The sequence below is a fragment of the Coturnix japonica genome, chromosome 1 (genome assembly GCF_001577835.2).
Source record: "Coturnix japonica isolate 7356 chromosome 1, Coturnix japonica 2.1, whole genome shotgun sequence".
Taxonomy (NCBI): Eukaryota; Metazoa; Chordata; class Aves; order Galliformes; family Phasianidae; genus Coturnix; species Coturnix japonica.
Genome location: NC_029516.1, coordinates 148766666 through 148784368, shown reverse-complemented (window position 1 = coordinate 148784368; position 17703 = coordinate 148766666). Strand labels below are relative to the sequence as shown.

At 41.5% G+C, this 17703-nt stretch overlaps 1 long non-coding RNA gene across 1 annotated transcript; it reads right to left on the bottom strand.

The window, feature by feature from the left end:
• Positions 1 to 2686: 2686 nt before the first annotated feature.
• LOC107308110 lies at positions 2687 to 4554 on the bottom strand. The gene is made up of 2 exons (XR_001552642.2): positions 3449 to 4554; positions 2687 to 3366 (listed from the first exon to the last, which is right to left on the bottom strand). It is a non-coding gene; the product is annotated as an uncharacterized LOC107308110 (long non-coding RNA).
• Between the last annotated feature and the right edge of the window lie 13149 nt (positions 4555 to 17703).

Sequence of the window (17703 nt, the reverse complement as noted above, 5' to 3'; positions counted from 1 at the left end):
GCATTTCTTATCAGAGCCCGTTGCTTTCAATTTGGAGAGCAATGGGAGGCTGCAGCAGAGCATGGCTCGAAGCACAGCGCAGACACTCCTTCCACCCCTCTGTGCCACACTGCCTCCCAAGATACAGGGAAGACATAGGGGCTAGAAGATAGGAAACAGAAAGAGGGGAACGCTCATCTTCCAGTGCAATTTGTGTTCCCACAAAAGCTTCCTCACATGGAATGGCCTCACTCCTACAGGTAAATTAAGGTCTGAAATATGAAAAGCACAAGTGATGCAGGCAGGAGCTCAGAATAAAGAGATGGAGGCAGAAATAAAGGGAGGTGGACAAAGTGGCACTGGAGGCCTGAGTGTGAAATAAGTGTAACGAGATTTGGGGGAGAGCAAGCATGAAAAGCACACTAAGAAGTGCCAATATAGCAACTTCCACTAAACCAAAGCCCCCTGCCTTCCAAGGTCACCTCATCAGTTGACACCCTGATTAGTCTACACACTGTAAAACCTTATATTAACATCTTTCAACTCTTTCTTAAAATCCTTTTGAGGTAGCAGCTGGTTAAAGCAGCGTTCTAATAAAGTGGAAGCTGTTATTTATATTCCAGTAGAATTTGTTCTCATGAAATGTGCCTGATCCACACATATCATCTACTTACTTATCTATAAAGAAAGTCAAAACGTTAGGTGCTCATTACAAGAAGCATTTCTCCTGTTTTTTGCAAGCATCCTTTTGAAATGCTCATTATGCAGCATTTGCAGTACAGTACAAGCTCTGAAGCCCTGTGCAAATTCAATCCACCAACATACTCAGTGAATTAAAATACAATTCAATTTCCCATGCTATTTTGATTCGTATTTTCCATAAAGATATTAACACAATCAATCACAAAACACTTGACACTTTGTACTTCTACAGAGCAGTCTTAAACTGGTAGGACTGCCCTATCGAAAGTCATTTTCATGCAGTGGAAAAGGGCATGGGAAAGATTAGATCTGTGCAGCCTAGATTTGCCTTGAACAGCAAGTGAAATCATCAGCGGGAGCACTGAGAAAGTTACTTGTGAGTGAATTGTTCCTGCTATCCCGACACTGTTACCTTGTTCAGGTTTCTCATTTATCCTGCTCTTTGAGGGTAATTAGTAGAGCTTCTCACAGATGACCTAAGTGCTGGCTGTGACTTGTAACTCCATCCCTGCCAAGCCCCAACACAGCTGCCTCTTTGGGATCCCAGCACCACACCTTAACCTATCCAGATGAATTACGTATAGTACAGAGGAAGAGAATTAACATACCTGAGAATGGCTAATGCAGAGATGAAAAATGAATTACTGGGAAGATGGAAGCAAAGGAAAGAAGTAACACTCTACAGAAATATCTGGCATCAACACCAAACTGCTCCATTGTTGCCCAAGGAGGTTGTGGATGCCCCATCTCTGGAGGCATTCAGGGCCAGGCTGGATGTGGCTCTGGGCAGCCTGGGCTGGTGGTTGGCGACCCTGCACATAACAGGTCGGTTGAAACTGGATAATTATTGTGGTCCTTTTCAATCCAGACCATTCTATGATTAGGCTCTGTGTTAGAAAATGCCACTGTACAGACACCACAGGGACAATATTCTGACTGCATAACAGCAATGAAAAGGGACACATAAAGGACAAGGGGAAATGGGATAAATGTTTTAATAGAGGCAACCTTTTCTTTCTGTTAATCGACAAATAGAAATAGATGGTATCAGTGAAAAACAAAGTGAAATTAATTCTATCTTACATGCTCCTCTTAGAGTCCATAAAGGAAAGGTTCTATATTTGTTATCTGTATGCTCCATTTCCCTCTGTCTCCCCGATAGCTATGCTTATTTCATATTCTTTTGGTAAAACAGTTTAGTTGTGCAAAGTATTTTTTTTTAATCATTTTTTCATATTGCTTTTCCTACTTAATCTATTTTCACTTGAAAAAGCGCTACGGTCACATACAAACAGATGGTGGAATGTATTTCTGACGGCAGATATCATCTATATTTACCTGCATCATGAAGAGGTTTCTTGAAGGCAAGGAACGACGAAGGGAATAAGAAATCTCTAATGAGAGAGATACTAATATTTGAATTTGTGAAACTGTGAGTATTTAAAAGTACTCAAAGATTTCTTGAGAAATATTATATGAACATTCTGTGTGGATGATGTTAACCTGAATGAAAAGACACAGCTGAAAGATCATATGGATGTTAACAAAAAAGATGCCTTTTCCTCACAAAAAAAATAAATAAATAAAAATAAATAAATTGGTTTAGACTCTTCCAGCGTTGTCTGTAACACAACAGATGAAGATCGGCCCATTATAACCAGACACTATTCCAGATACATCTGCTGTACCTCAGCTTTGAAGTTTATTAGTTCGTGACTTTATTAGAGGGGCCTAGGAGTAAGCAGGTAAATGGAACGTAGTTCATTAGCAGCTACGAACAAAATACACCCTAATTCAGTGTTGCAACATGCAAAGTGAATGGAATTAGGGAAAGCAATTTTAGATAATGAAATTTCAAATACTTTTTATTCTATTAAGTTGCTTCCAGACTCCGTCAGACAAAAGACAGACAGACAGAATCGGTAACAGAGTTAATTATCCCTCTTTCAGATCTCTCCAACGCAACAGCCTGTTCTATTGATAAACTGATTCTCCAAACTAATACTGAGGTTTAAAACAAAGAAGTTTATTGAGCTGCTAACTTATGGCTTCACGCAGGTTTCATTTTCAAAGACAACTTATTACATTGGCTTTGGTAAAACCGCTGCACCTAACAGCTGCAACGTGTGACAAACAAATGTGGTGCAACTGTTAAAAACAAGCATCATATTTAGAGATCATACATGAGGGTTTTTTCTTTATTTCCACCCACCCTCTGCAACTATTGACATGTTCACTGGAAAAAAGTGCTCAGCGCTGCCAAGGTATATTGTTTATTGGCAGAGAAACCAAGCACTCCAATGAGTAGTTCCATCAGGTATGCATTCAGCATAAACCAAACATCACTCGCAGTGAGATGATGCAACAAATTGAAAACTAAAGGGGAAAAAAAAAATAATAAAATAAGCTGTGAAAGAGAAGCGAGTGTGATGTTCCCAGCAACCCTGCAATGGGCACTAAGGCAGGACAAGGCAATAAAGTACTGATTGTGAGCAGGCTGCCGCTCCTGGAGTCATTATTTTTTGACACTGTGGAAGGTTGGCTGACAGATGCCATTAACAGGTGCAGGGCTGCAACAGATGCCAGCCGAGCCCTGCTGACACATTGTGGCAGGTGCTGCCCATCAATTCACCCGGAGGGGGGGAGCTGGGGGGCACGGGAAGGTGACCCCTCCAGCCGTGCCACCTAGAACCAAAAAACAGAGTAAAACAGTGAGAGACAACCCAGACAATGGCCTGTATCCAAAGGCTGTTCTCTCTGGGCTCACCTTCCTGAGCACAGCGTTCCTCCTCTTCTCGTTAAACAGAGGTAGGAGGAGGTGCCTGTGGATGCATAACCAGGACTGCCAGCACTTCACAAACCCCATGGTAAAGATCTGCTTCAGAAACCAAAAATAAGCTTGGAAACAGGATGGCGAGTTCCTACTCTGGTTCAATAAAATGTCTAATTCTACCAGCCTTGCTTGTAAAATCAAAGTTCTCTCAGAGGTAGTTGCACTCATATAATAGATATGACCTTTTTTTATTGGTTGCTAAGGCTTTCCCCATTTCCTGCTTGTGTAAAAGGGCCATAATCTCTAACCCTGCATTAACTCTTCAGAATTTGCATAGTTTGAAATCATTGCTTGCACTTTGCTTGGAACAATGACTCCCTTTTACTCCATTCACCAAACCCAAGAGAAGCTGTTTCCGAGCAAGGATGAAAGTTTCATAATTGGAATCACAGAGGTAGATCCCCTGAGGTCTCTCACCAAGAGCTTGGGAGCTCAAAACAGAACAGGAATCACCCTGACACCTTTCCCAGCAGGAAGCCATTTCATCTCCCTTTGGTGGAGCAGCTCAAGCAGAGGGGACTTCTGTTTATTCCACTCCAAAATACATATACTTTTGGCTACCTCTCATCATCCCAAGGGCTTCTAGCCTGCCTCTAGCATTCTTCACAAGCCATCAGACAAGACAGTCTTGTCCACGCACTTCTTCCATGTAATGACTTCGTAACAGCCTCTCCAAACACATTACTCTTGTTTTGGAGAATGCATTTCTCTCTAGAAGAAGATCCAAGTGGTCCTTAGGAGCTCCCAGGTCTGTCACAGATGCTTCCTTTTGTCTGGAAACAGTGAAGCCTTCATCTCAGCCTTCATAGCTATAAACTGAGGCTGGGTGGTGTGACAGAGCCATTAGCCAGCCAGCCTCCACACTCTTTCACTTGATGTACACACAGCAAAAGACAACGAACAGTTCCAGCCCTGTAGCTAACACTTTGTGACAACAAATAATTAATAATCTATACCACTTCCATCAATAGCAAACATTCAGAACTGCAAAGTGAATCACAGAATCATAGAATGGCCTGGGTCAAAAAGGACCTCAAAGATCATCCAGTTTCAACCCCATTCATAGTCAGGGTCACCAACCACCAGACCATGCTGCACAGAGCCACATCCAGACAGGTCCTGAATGCCTCCAGGGATGTAAAACATCTATCAACAAGTGAAATATTTAACAACTGCGAGCAAAGTCTCCTTGACTACCCATGGAAATACCCCCTTCCCACACTTGTGTTTCTCTGAACAAAATCTACACAACTTGTACAGTTAACTGTGAATAAATCAGTTTAAATCATCTGTTAGGGTCAGTGGTTTTTTTTCCTACATTGATACCTAGTAAGAAGTAAAGCTGGATGTCCTGGGAAGTCCAGGAATCACTCATGAGGTCCAAAAAGAGAGCAGGAAGAAGAGGCATTAACATGGATATTAAACCTCTCAAAGCAATAGGCCTCATACTTCTATTATCACAATCATCAAAACCTCAGCTCCTAAGGAACTGCTGGGTTTTGACAGCCTGTATATTAGCAGGATGAATACACTGGCTTCATCTTTGAATTCAGATTTCTGTGCCCTTTGTTTTCATGCTCTTACTTCAGCTATATTCCTAACGGAACGCCTTAAGTATCATCTGGTTTTCAAGAATATTCATTACTAATGACTCTAGTTTAGACACGTAAGTCACACTGGATTTTCTGGGTGCTTAGTGCTCCATAAGAGCTGCCCCATCTATTGCTTCATTACCACTCCATGCACCATCCACTGTGTTTGAAAACAGACAGCACACTACTCATAAGTAACTTCTTTTTGCTCACAAGGAGGATGGTTCTGTTGTGTTACAGAACTGAATCTCCCAACAATACGCTACTCCTTACATCTCTGACCTTAAAACACTTTAAATTACATACTCGGTACAGATGTTAACACTGCAAATAAAAGGAACTTCCCAAGCACTTCACTTGTCAAACACTTGCACAATTCACACTAGGTTGTAGCAGCTGAACATGAAACAAAGGCTCACTCACTCTTCTCCCGCTACACGTGGATACATGCATTTTAGTTTTGTTCTTTTGCCACTTCCATACTAAAGCACCTGAGAGAGCCCATTATTTAATGGTTGAAAGGAAACCTGCTCAATTAAAACCACACAGCTTTTTCTTCCAGGCATTTCATCAGGAAGGTAAAAATCCATCTCCTTCTGAAAACTAAAAGGAAGCATGGACATTCCCAGTTGTTGTCATGGATACAGCTGCTGAGAAAAATGTCATTGTACCCCTGCAGATAAACGCATGTGCCAACTGCTTTGAATATGTGGGGGTAAAACCGCTGCAGATGTTAAACATTCTCACATGGTGATCAGCTTCCTCTCAAAACACGCACTAAACACTAAGAAAAATAAGTTATTTTTAAGCATAAAGGTTATGGCACGAAGGCTAGGCAGCTTGAAAAAAGAAATGTTGGCACTTTCATAGTTCATGATGTCATGGAGGAAAAAATATTATGGAACAATAGTATGAGTAAAGGATCAAGTGTCAGCCCAACTTCGAGTTATCTGGATTTTGTCAGCGCGTGTTATAACAGTATTGTTAACTACAATAACTATATTTCTTAGGTCAATGAACGATTTAAAAACCCAAACAAATAAGGAAAGCAACAAACACAACATTGGAAAATTCTGATCCTGATTAGAGCACCTCACCGTGTAGGCATTTTTATTTGGTCTACGGCAGATCCAATCTCTCTCTGCTTCAGCTTTACGTAACCCTACACTGGGAAAAAAATGAAGGTGCTGAAAACATGAGACAGTTCTTCCTCGTGCCATTTTCTATGTACTCTAACCTAGGTCCTTATGTGAAGACAGCAACCAAGGGCCTCAGTTACCTTGAACAGGTGAAGCAGTGAGGGCTGTTCGAGGAGCAGAGTGGTGAGTTTAGTGATGAGCCACACAAGGACAAAAAGGAAAAGAGAGAGAAGAATTGTTCCCTCTGTGCAAAAAGATCTTCAGCAGAATGGGAGAAATCATCCCAAATTGAGGAGCTAATTCACCACAGTACAAAGAACGAAGAAATAAGGAAGTAGGATTGAGCTCCCTGCCATAAATCTCTCCTCATATTTTGGGACATGCCTGAACAATACAATGCAGTGTTTTGCAGAGATATGTGAGCTATCGCTAAATGAAGTACATTGGAACTGGAAGCAAGATAACCACTGTAGCATGATGTAACACCCCAGCTAATTAGCTCCTTTGGGAACAAAGCACAACATGGCTATGCTGGAACCAGAAGGCAAGCAAGTTCATTTGGGGCTGGTGAGGGCATCTATATGCAGCATCATCATCTTTCAGACAGACACGTCATCAGTATGACAACTGAAAATAAAGCTGATAAAGAAGGGAAAAAAAAACCAACAACAACAAAAAAAGAATAAAAAGAAAGAAAACACCTCACAGGAAGAAGCACATTGCATGTATTTTTCTGATAAAGTACCTCTGAAGTACACACTGTGAAAAAGAAAGCTCAGAACATGTAATTATACCCCAACATTTTGACTGTTTTTCTAAATCACAAGAGGTCTCCTACGTTTGACCCATGGACAAGCAGTGCATAGGCCCCACTTCAGCACAAATCCATGGAATTATAGAATCCTTATTGTTGGAAGGGATCTTCAAAGGTCATCTAGTTGAACTCCCCTGCAATGCACAGAGACACCTACAGCACAACCAGGTGCTTTAGTCTGAAAACATTTCTCCTTATCCTATCACAATGGATCCCGCTACAGAGTCCATCCCCTTCCTTCTTGCAGCCCCCCCCCTTTAGATGCTGAAAGTCCGTTCTCAGGTCTCCCTGGAGCCTTCTCTTCTCCAGGCTGAACAGCCCCAGCTCTCTCAGTCTGTCCTTGTAGGAGAGGTGTTCCATCCCTTGGATCATTTTTGTGGACCTCCTCTGGAGGCACTCCAACAGGTCCACGTTTCTCCTGTGCTGAGGACTCCACATCTAGATGTGGACTCCAGGCAAAGTCTTAACAGCGCAGAGCAGGGGGGCAGGATCACCTCCCTTTCCCTGCTGGCTGCACTTCTTTTTGATACAGCGCAGGATTCCTATAGGGCTGCTATCACAGTAGGTGTTTATATGTAATCTAGCCAAGAATACAGCTGCTGACCGTTGTTCTGACATATCTGATTGATGCTACGGCCCAAAACCCTATTCCAAGGTCCACTGATACACTTAAGTCCTTTGAACCCATTCAGTCATTTTAGAAAAGAAAAACACACAAGAACAGAAAATGACTTAAACTGAAAGAGTTCATTTGTGGCCATTCCCCCCTTCTCTCCAGAGCAACCAACAGACCTCACAGACACGCCACAACAGCTCAGAAGAACACAGTTCAACTAAAGAGAGAATTAAAAGCCTTTCTAAACAAACGTTCAATAAATTCTATAGTATTTGTCTCAGCTTAGGAGTTGTAACTTTCTCCTCGGAAATCAAAATGCTTTCTGAAGAATCCCCACTCTGGGGAGCGGGGCTGAGAGGGAGCAGAATATGACCTGTCTAGCTTGACAGATAGGCTTTAAAATAAAACCTAGTATCACAGGCACCTTCATCAGTCTCACAGGCAACTACAGCAAGGGAATACCCATTTCAGAAGACACGCATGCCTGTGAAATTAGAAGTTTATACGTACAGGAAGGTTTCCAATACTGACAACAGCATCCCAGTCCTTTGATCCCACTAGCCTACCCCACCTTCCCAGCTGACAAGCACCAACCAAGAAAATCAAACTGTCCTCAAATTAGAATGGGTTCTTATCCTCAGAAGACACAAAAGGCTTCAGAAATCATCATTTTCGCTCCATAAAAAGGGAACGGGTTGGCTGCATTTCTAAGAAGACAGCCAAATCATGTTGTTACTATTTGGGCTCAGATAACAGCAATTAAAAACACACTCTTAACTGAAAGAACATCACAAATTCATGGGTAGGGACCCACCTGAGGAGAAGTAAGGATAAAAAACAAAAATAAAATTTAAAAAAAAAAAAAATGCCTCAGGAGCTACAGATTGTAGAAAAATAATGAGCACTTTCATAAGCTGAATATGCCCTCCAGGCAACATCTTTCCTTTTAAGATCCACCCACAGAATTAAGCTTGTCCCATAAGCACCATGTAGTCACGTCCAAAAATTCGTGGGAGAAAAGCTGTTAAAAGCCACTACTACACACAGTACCTGATATGGTGCTACAGATTTAGGGCCCTCAGATCACCTCACTGACCAAGCTGCCCCATGGTAATTTTAGGGGCACACGTGTAGTAGCAAGCACAATCTACAGGCATTTAAATCCTGTTTCTTGTTTGCTACAGACTTCCTCACTGTGCACTGAGAAAGTAAGGTGTGTGGGAAGCACAGTGCACAAAGTACCAAGTCACACACACTCACACCTGCTGCAGTGTTACTCCATATTTCTTTATATATGGCTCAAGTAGATGGAGTACTACACCCTCCTGACTGATGCACTGCACTCACTCTCCTCCACCAAGCTTCCATTCTAGCTTCTGTTAGCCATGATAACAAGGGAAGACACACTAAAAGCTAAAAGAAAATAAAGAAATAATCCATTCATCAGCAACATTACATCTATATTTAGGCCAAAAAAAAAAAAAAAAAAAGAAAAAGGAATATAAAAGAGAGAGAGAGAGACTAACAGGTCACTGAATGAGACAGTCAAGTCAAGCACTTGCTGTGATTCGATAGTTCCATGTGTCCAAGACAGCGCAGATCCCAAGTTTGCATGCAAACAGCAAAGTATCTTCTACCTATGCTTTCATCTTGTTTCTCCCACCAATGCTACAGCAGCCGCTTGCCTGTGTGCAGTGAACCCAGCCTGGGTTGCCAAGAGAGACTGCAATCAGGAGCAACACTTATTGTTGAATACTCTCAAATGGCCTTTCACCATATATTAACTCTAAGTAATAAAACATCGAGACTACATTCTTGTTTCAGTTTAGAATTAGTTTTTATAGCCAACATATAAAAGGCAAAAGTTGTAATAGACGTGCTATGATGTTCTTAACTAGAGCAATATAAACAGCGTTTCTATAATGGGCACTACTCTGAACTTTGTCAGGGAACTGCCTGAACTTCAGACTGGCACTGCTTTTCTCAAATGCTAAACCCGAAAGAAACATCTGTAAAGAGAACAGTCAAGCTATACACAGTGCTTAACTACGTATACAATATATACACAGAGACACACGTAGGTTGCCCTGAAAGTAATGCCTCCTATTTATTTCCATGGAAAATACAGCAGGTATAAAGAGCACAATAACAGTAATAATAGAGCAAATTCTCTGCCACAAAGTACTATTTTTCAACACAATCACCACTGTTAGCTGTGCATTTTCACCTACGAAGAACAAGAGCCTGCACGTCATACTCATAAAAACCTGCACTGATGGACGTTAATGGATGCAATTCTTTTTGGCACGGAGGAATTCAGTGTCACACCTTTGCTTCATCCACACTTCCATGTCAGATGCCCCTCTGCTGCCACCTGTCACATGGCAAAAGATTGGAACAAGATACTGGTGGGAAGGTTCAACCTCTACTGCTGTACCAACACCCACCTCTGATGTCATGGGCCAACCTAATAAAATAAGAGGCATTACTTTCAGAGCAGTTCTCATATATATTGTAAACATCTTCACACAGAATGCATAGAAATTCTCACTGTAAGCCCCATTTGCTTGGGTAAAAATTAAGCACAGATTTAGTCGCATTTCCAGTGTAACCAACTCTAGGGAACCTGCTTTAGCATGGGGGTTGGACTAGATGGTCCCGTACAGCCTCTACAGTTCTGCCATTCTGTGATAAAGAAAACCTCAGGCTATTATACAGTTTAATAAGATACTGTTCAGGATTTTCAATCTCTCCACTAAAAAATTAAGGCAATTTTGCAATTAAAACAAAGGCCATCATTAAATACCACTGTGGATATTGTGTATTAATTTTGTCATAGAGGTTAGTATCGTTCATTTTTCTATAAACTACACTGCATACCTCTCCAATGAAAGAAAACATAAATGGTTTTTCATGTGCTACAGAATTGGGCACACAAAGAATCAGAAGTTGAGCCTCGCTTGGGGAACAAGAGCTGACATTGGTATTCTTCTATAACCATATGTCTTAGCATGACTGATTAGTGGTATTAACAAGTCAAGATCCACAAAGTTGAAGCGGTTCAAGGTCAAGTAGAAGGGAAGATCAAGTTGAGGCTCAAAGAGGAGACAGACAGCCTTGCTGCTAAATTACACTATCAGAGATGTTTTATGTTTTATAATCGCAAAGTGTTTAGCAGAGAGAAAACACTAAGCATACCCAGGACACAAAAAGGGTCAGAGAACCCACTGTTACCTAGGCTCCACATTGAGCACCTCTTTGCTGTCTTTGATGGGTCCTATTCTGTGGCACACTTGTGATCTCTGAGTCACCCTTCAGCACCTGCAAGAGGTGCACAGTTATCTCTGCTGGTAGAACTGTGATGTGAGAGGAAATGTGGAGATGGTGCACAATGAAATCAGCCACTCTCAGTGGCACTGTTCTGCCTCTTGGTCAAAACCTGGGTCATCCAAAGCAATGCAGAACAACGCAGAAATAACTTCAGTTTTTGTCATTTCTTTTGTCATGGAGCAGTTTAGATCCCAGCTCCCAGGAGCGTCCATTCAAATTTTAATTTGAATCAGTCTCATGGCAAATCAGCCAGTGCTAAAATAGCACTAAAATAGACAGAAATCTGTCTAGAGAGATTTAGAGAGATGGGAAAGGTTTTAGAGCTTGACAGGACATGACAAGATTCCATACCACTGATCTGCATTCACACACTTATCTGTAATGCAAACAGAAAGCTATTTAAAGCACTCCAAATTAGGTACGCTAAGTGTACTCTGGCACCTTACACAACAGACAGAACATCACTCCTGTTTCATGCTGTAAGGCAGTGAAGAGAGGGAAGTAAAGGTGCTTTTTACCTTCTACAATCTTTTCTGAACTTGTACCATTGAAAAGAAGTCTCTCTTTTTTTTTTTTCACTTCTTCTAAGGGATCTAAACAAGCCTTTACCTGCCGACAAATCTTCCTTAGCAGACACAGATTATCCTTAACACGTATGAAGAAAACAGAGAATACCTAATATAAAGTGGGTCAGGAGCCAAACACATCCTGGTGATGTGGAAAAATCTTATTTGCAAATAATGGCTCTGAGCAACCTTATGTTGCTTTGAAAGCGTCCCTTCTCTAAGCATGGAGGTGGCCAGAAGTCCTGTCCAACCCAAATAATTATTATGCTTCTGTACCAATCCCCATAAATACTTTTTACCTACAAAAAGCCCCCTTCTATATTCTCTCACACCTACACATGGTAATTTCAACTGCGGATGAGCTATAAATAACCCTAGTGAGTATTTCAAAGAAAAGGTGTAATCATCCTTAGCATAAAACCCAGCAGAAGCTCATTTACCTCTTTCTCTGGCTGCAGGGTTTTGGGGTTTTTTTTAGCTCAAATATAAAAATTCCCACTCATTTCCAATTGCTCGCTGTGAGGCAGCCTCCCAGGGACACAGGTTTATCACAGGCTCAAAGGGTAATCTGAAATAGCAGCCCTTTGTAAAACTGCTGAGGAAGGGTGGGGAAGGAGCAGAACCTGCCATGTTAACTCCTTTCATCTCCTCCCCTCACCAACCAAGTGCAAAACTGACTCGATGTATTGGGTTCTTTTTCTGCCCTAAATAATGCAAGGAAAAAGGATCTAAAAAGAAAAATTTAACACTCGTACTTATTCATACACACACACCGACTGAAGTGCTGATTGCTTTATGCAAGAATTAAGATTGTCTGAAGTGTACGTGTAATCAGAGCCATACAAAGGTTAAAGAAACTGGAACAGAGATTAGGTATTCTTTTCAAACCCACAGCTATGCACTGCTATCACGTTCACCTGGGAACGCCAGGTAACACGAGATAATATGCAAAAGCACCGATGGGATTTAACCATGCAGCTTGATGTCAACCAGCACATTTAATAGCTTGCTTTTGACAAGAGCTCATCAGAAGTTCTGCATTTCTTGTTATCTTCTTTTCCTTTGAAACGCTGAGGAAGCAGCAGAACACGGTTTTTCAATGAAGCATCAGGGACATGGGTACAAAACTGACAACCTTCTGAAGCCCAGAGCACTTTTATTTAGGGATTTTATAACATTAGCAAGCGGGGCAAGGAAGGAAGCTTGCCATCTAGCAGAGAGGATGCAAGCACAGGCCCTAACATGGTAACCAATACAGGTAAAGTCCCCTTCTTTTCCAGAAGCAGACAAGAAATGGCATACAGGTATTCACATTAGCCCAGGATTCATGTGTAGTTAACTGAGCTACATAAGAAACCTATCTCAAGTTCCCTTTTCCCTCCACAAAAGCATTATAATGCAAACTTCCAGACTACATGCAGTTTGCTTCAGCAAGTTAACTCATTTGAGAGAAAAACAGGTTAACAGCATCGGATAGGAGCTCGGGCTTCACAGCTCTTTTTGTTTGTTTTGCCTTTAATGAGAAGTTGTGTAAACAATAAAAGCATTTTGTATTTCTTTAAAGGCTGTGGTTTAATCAGAACCATTTGCTCTTCATCTCAGACCCAAGTAATTCGATTGTACCAGTTCCCCACTGCAGACCTATACCCTCTCAGCATTCCTCACAGGAAGAATTACACCAAGAAATACACCAAGTTAATGTGAAGGAATTTATGTAGGCACCATGAACAACATCATACAGGAGCTGGACTCCACAATTGTTATGGGTCCCTTCCAAGTCAGGGTATTCTATGCTATTATTTCAGTGATGGGATGCTTGAATCACCACAACCACTTTTTGGACTCTCTTTTACACAAAGGCAATCAATGTTTGTCAATACATGATTACTCATGTGAAGCTTTCCAAGATATCAGGTAAAAAAAAAAAAAAAGACAAATCAGCTGAAAACTCATCAAAAAAGGTACACTGGATTTCAAGCCAACAATTCCTCAGTGAATGTCTGCTCCCATAGCAGATCAGTGCCTTCAAAACAGGCAGCATGGTGCGAAGCCATCCAGAGGTGCAACCTCATAGACCTACACCTTCTTTGAGACTCCACACCAAGCCTAAGATTAGGGTTTGGAAACTCCTCTCTTCATTGTCATTACTGGGAGGGAAAAACCTTGCAGAGTTGCAGGCTGAAGGAGAAAGGGATGCTGCCCTTTCTCAGCTGCAGCTCCAGTAGAAACAGGGACAGCAGCAGGAAGGAAAAGAAGGGATGATCAGCAAGATGTCTCTATGGGAGCATTAAAACAAACACAGAAGCGTGTGCCTGTTTTCACAACCAACACAAAGTGCACACAGCGAGGGAAGAAGTCTGCCTGTTTGCTCCTGGTGAGCTTCATGGATGTCCTGAGCCTCTTATGCCATCAGGAGCTGGGAGGCCGCTGACCTCCCTCCTGCTCCCCAGCACTACAGCAGCTCGCAGGACTACCAGCTGTCAGACCAAAGACAGCCAAACAGAGTTGCTAAATTTAAGCAGCCACACAACAGGACATAACTGACCAGAGCAGCATGACGGCCCTTTAGATCCACTTAATTCACCACAGGCACGAAAGACCGAGGCAGATCTTCCCAGCACGAATCTGTGCCAGAAGCGCAAAGCGACTCCAGCGGCACGGCTGGCTTCCTTCAGCAGGGACATCTCTAAAAGCCCTGCAATCGGCTGCAAGCATCCTCTGGCAGCTACCACTGAGGGGTTCATCCTCCTTCCCAGCCAGCAAAAGCATGGGGAGGCTCACCAGCAACGTGCTTCAAAACCCTATTAAGGTTGCTAAGTGACAACAACGCAGAGCTCTCTCACACCATTTACAAGATCCAAACATTTAAAGGCAAGGAAATGAATGGTTCAGATCATCATGAATCTCACACCGCTCCTGTAATAAACAAATCAATTCTCATCAATTAGGAAGCCTTGCCGATTTCATTACAATAATCTTAAATGTCCCAGGAGCACAGACCAGTTATCGTGCCTTCAGTATCTAAGCACTGAAATATTTCCAAGCAAGAACATTAGTCAAATGAGAAAAAAAAAATAATAATAACAGCTGAAGAAAAATTATTTGCTATTTCTTCATAATTGTGCAATATATCAGGATAATTCCTACACAGTAAAACTTTTAAGTCAACCATGTTCTGACTTTGCGTACAAAATTTCTATGGCCCGCATCCAGCAAGCACTTAAGCACCAGCTTAATTTTAAGAAGTAATTAATCATGTAAAAGTGTACAGGACAACTGAAGTGTTTCAGCATCTGCTTAACTGTTTTACTAGAATAAATCTCTTCTTGCATTTTAAGTACCCCTTAATTCAGTGTTCTTAATTTTAGCATATCAGTGAAATAGTATTTGTTTGGGGTCAGTGTTAAGCTCATTTGTAAATGCTGTATTTATCATAAAATTAAGAAAGAATGGCACTTCATTTCATTGTAACATGGAATCATAGAATCACCAAGGTTGGAAAAGACCTAAAAGATCATCTAGTTCAACCGTTCACCTATTACCAATAGCTCCCGCTAAACCATGTCCCTCAACACAACATCCAGTCTTTTGTTGAACACCCCCAGGGTCGGTGACTCCACCACCTCCCTGGGCAGCCCATTCCAGTGCCTGACCACCCTTTATGAGAAGTAATACTTCCTAATGTCCAGCCTGAATCTCCCCTGCCGTAGCTTGAAACCATTCCCTCTGGTCCTATCACTAATGACACGAGAGAAGAGGCCGACCCCAACATGGCGGACATAAGTTATGGATACCAACCAGCTTGGCTTCTATGCCGTTGCTAATAAACTGAGCATTGTAGTATGAGCTCAGTTTAACAGAGCTATGGCTACTGCACTGTTATTTGGTAGCCTGACCCTCGGTTTTTAAAGATTTTGGAGAATGCAACTTATGCTGTGAAGACACCATGAGAAAGGATAAAATGGTTATGTCAGAAGGTGGGAAATGCGAAGTTTAAAGGAAGAGTGTTTTGGTTTTTTAAGACAAGATCCAAGCATCAGCACAAAACTGAAAGAAGTGTCCAAAGCTAGACATGCTGTCAGCAGCTTTCTAACATCACATCCACATGTATTAGAAATAACAACAGGGAACACCATGTGGAAAAAAATTAAAAATAAAAAAGAATCTCAAAAAGAAATAATAGAAATAATAATGGCCAAGCAGAACAAAATGCATTTCCTGTGGTTCCTCTGCTACCACAGAAGCATGATCTGACACTTGAAACTCTGTATTCCAAGCTTCAATGAATCCACAAATAAACACGCAACACAATATTATCTTCTTGTTGAGCTTAGGTTTTGAAGCCTGTAGAATATACACACTGCTTATAGAACCCTTACCAGAAGGACAAGTTGGTCAGAGTTCAAAGAAAATGAAACATAATTAAAAAGAAAACCCTTGGCCCTTTGTAATGTTCCAGAGCAGGAGCACTGGTCTAAGCTGCCTTTTATCATCTTCAGCTAGTCAAGGGGATTTGATACTTCCCTTCAGATAAAGGCTCTGTGATAGCCAGACAAACTATTCTTTTGATCATTACTTCAATTACAAAAATCACGGTCATTCTGTGTGTTCTGTTACACATACAAAGCTAAGCTGGATAGCCCAGCTAGTCATACAGTAGTCATACAGCAGGCACGGTGGCATCTTGGATCCTAATGTAGCTGCTGGAAACAAATCTAAATGTCCACAAATTATCTATATAGCCTCATATGGATTAAGATCCAGCTACAGAATCATCCTTTCTTGAGCTCTGACATGACTGTTACGTGTCTTCAGGACTGTGCACATGAAGCTCACAAGTAAAGACACCACAGAAGAGACTCCCAGTTGTCATTTGTTCTTGAAATGGTCTCTATTACAAACTCCTCCTGTCTGGTACTTCACTAGCAATTTAACCTTTGCCAATACATTCATCACTAAAATGCCTTAGCAGATTTCATTTCAGTTTTATACAAACATGTGTCAGAATTTGGAGTGGTAATGACCACTCTGCCTTAAACAGTGTAACTCTTTCCAGACTAACCCTACTCCCTTCTATATAGAGCACATTCAGTCATTTTTAACTTCCCAGAACTACTGTGTTTCTTACTGAAATTTTCCATTAATGGACTCTTGTTTTTTGAATGAGTACATGGAGACGCATCAGGTAGGAAAAGCAAGGAATATTACACACTATTACATGCTAAGAATTATTTTGCTTCTCTCAGATGTGCTCTAAAACCCTCAGAGAAGCTATGGGTACCTCATCCAACCTGAAGGCCAGGTTGGATGGGGCCCTGGGCAGCCTGAGCTGCTGGGTGGCACTGCCCATGGCAGGGGGCTGGGACTGGGTGGGCTTTAAGGTCCCTTCCAGCCAAGCCATTCTGTGATTGTATGAAGACTGATAACTGATTCTGAACATGTAACTTAGAAATGACGTTAAAGCCCCCACATAAAACGATGAGGGAATCAAAAGGTGGTTGCTATGCAATGGGTCACTCCAGTTCTGCCCCATGCTGTATAAACATAACGATATAGTTTAGCAACACTACTTCTGATAATGCAGTTGCAAAATAAATTGCAAATTGCAATGCATTTTGAAGCCATGCAGATTCAGACAATTCTAATGCACATACAGAACCCAGATTAGGGTTACACTTCCTACCGTGGCAACAACTTCTGGTACCTAAACCACATTTCCTTAATCAGAAAGAAACCGACCACAACTTAGCTGAGTAAATCAGCACCTACCAGATAATAAATAATAAAAGCTAAATAAAGCAGATGACATTGTAGAGAATGACGTTCATGAGGTCTAGCACCAATACCAACAATAGCACATTATGTTTAGGGGAATTAACAAGCTATAGTAATCGAAGAGAAACATATACCAGAAACAAACAGGAAGTGACTACTGGGATTTGGCACTGTGAAATGTCGCCATATGGAAGAGTTTAGAAACTTTCTGAAGGCTCAGTTCCTAAATGGTTGGTGTTATCCACGAAGACCAATAAAAACACAGTGGGAATTTAATTAATTCGCTTTTATTGCTCCATAATGATTTAAGATATCTATAAGAAATGTATGTTAAAACCTCAGGCAATTCTGATAATA